Raw genomic sequence first — 2,221 nt, forward strand, 5'->3', positions numbered from 1 at the left:
TAACAACCTGTGATATGCAGGTGATACAACCTTGCTTGCTGAAAGTGAGGAGGACTTAAAATACTTACTGATGAACATCAAAGAGCACAGGCTTCAGTATGGATTCTTTTTTTTTTTTTTGGAAGATGACAGTTTATTTCAGAAGAAAGGTATATACAAAAAAAGCTAGATTTTTTTTCTTCATGCACTACTTTCATAATAACATTCCAAGTATTAACTCCGAAAGCTATTTAAAAGGATAAGCTTCTTAACAGCAAATCATTTACTATGTGACATAATTTTTCATAGAAATCACATACCGTAAACAAAATTTATCTTCTTACAAGAAGCTTACATCAATTATGTATTAACAGAAGACATTAAGTGTTACTGCAAAATATTATAAAAGTGATATAATTTGTGCCTTTAAATGTTGAATTATGTGACTTAAACAGGGGAATGGAAAAAACAAAAAATCAAAACTCAAGACAGGCCTGGCTTTAGGATTTTTTGTATTCGATTCATTCTACTTTGACATCATCTCCAATTAGCTGGTACACATAAGTGACAACTGTAGAAGTCTGGATATCCATCAATACAAATGAAGGGATAATGTTTGTTTCCAAAGCATTATATGCTCCAGTGGCAGAACCTGGGTTAATGTAGAATTTATTTTCATGCTCAAATGCTTCAAATTTGTGTGTGTGTGTCCAGAGATAAGAATGTCCACATCAAACTGCCTCTGCAACAGAGCTAAGCTGGCTATATCTCCCCAGGGAATAACTTGATGTCCATGAATCAAGCCAATCTTGAACTGTCCAACAGTCACAACTTTCTGTTCTGGATAATTCAGATTCTCATCGAAGTCTCCTCTCACAATATGAACATCACAGGCTAGAGTCTTGAGATAGTCATAACTCTCTTTGGTGCAAAGGTTCCCTGTGCAGAGAATATGCTGAATCTTCCCGGGCACCAGAAGTTTTTTGAATTTCGCCGGCAAGCTGTTACAGCGGTGTGGGATGTGCAGATCTCCTAATACCAGCACCAACATTCTGTCACCGGGCTCTGCTCAGTCACAGCAACCGCCACCACCCTCTTCCTCAAGCCCATCGACACTCCGCCCTCAGTATGGATTCTTGACATCTCAATGTCAAGAAAACAAAAATCCTCACCACTGGACCAATAAACAACATTCTTATCAATGGAGAAAAGATTAAAGTTGTCAAGGACTTCATTTTCTTGAAACAACCATCAACACTCATGGAAGCAGCAGTCAAGAAATGAAATGACATATTGCATTAGTTGGATCTGCTGCACAAGACCTTTTTAAAGTGTTGAAGAGGAAAGATGTCAGCTTGAGGATTAAGGGGCTCCTGACCCAAGCCATGGTATTTCCAATAATCTCCTATGCATGCGAAAGCTGGACAGTGAATAAGGAAGACTGTAGAAGAATTGATGCATTTAAGTGATGGTGTTGGAGAAGAATATTGAAAGTGCCATGGGCTGCCCATAGAACCAACAGATCTGTGTTGGAAGAAGTGCAGCCAGAGTGCTCCTTGAAGGCCAAGATGGCCAAACTTCGTCTCTCATACTTCAGACATATTGTCAGAAGGGACCAGTCACTGGAGAAGGATACCATGTTTGGTAAGGTGGAAAATCAGAGATAAAGAGGAAGACCCCCAGCGAGATGGATTAGCAAAGTTGCAGCATCAATGGGCTCAAGTGTGGCAACAATAGTGAGGTTGGTCCAGGACCGGGCAGTGTTTCATTCTGTTGTGCATAGGGTTGCTATGAGTCGGGAGTGACTCAATGGCACCTAACAACAACAACAACTTAACTGTAATTGGTTGTTGCTGTTGTTAAGTGCCGTCGAGTAAGTTCTAACTCATAGCAATCCTATATAGGGTTTCCAAGGAGTAACTGATAAGTTTGAACCACCAATTTTGTGGTACAAAATGACCTTGCTGTCCAGTGCTTTATCCCACAGCACAACACCAGGACTCCTTAACTAAAATCTATAAGGGAATAAAGGGAGCAGGAAAGGAGAGAGGTAAACAAAGGTGTGATTTCAAAAGTGTTTTCAGCTCATCTTGATTCCATCGGGAGCTCTAGAGCAAGGATTGTTGCCAGAGGTTTTGCTGTCCAGAATAAAAGAAGGGGCTCCAGCTTATCTCTGCACTAATCAGCCATTGGCTACTTATAGGGAAGGAGAGAATTTAGCCTTCCAGGAAATATCTAAATG

The 2,221-nt window shown here is 40.2% G+C and overlaps 1 pseudogene across 1 annotated transcript; it reads right to left on the bottom strand.

Annotated features, from left to right (window-relative positions):
* Positions 1-479: 479 nt before the first annotated feature.
* On the bottom strand, positions 480-1,084 carry LOC102821866 (annotated as a pseudogene). The gene has a single exon (XR_438772.1). The product of XR_438772.1 is annotated as a vacuolar protein sorting 29 homolog (S. cerevisiae) pseudogene (transcript).
* Positions 1,085-2,221: the final 1,137 nt, after the last annotated feature.

This window comes from Chrysochloris asiatica, unplaced genomic scaffold (assembly GCF_000296735.1).
Source record: "Chrysochloris asiatica unplaced genomic scaffold, ChrAsi1.0 scaffold00177, whole genome shotgun sequence".
Taxonomy (NCBI): domain Eukaryota; kingdom Metazoa; phylum Chordata; class Mammalia; order Afrosoricida; family Chrysochloridae; genus Chrysochloris; species Chrysochloris asiatica.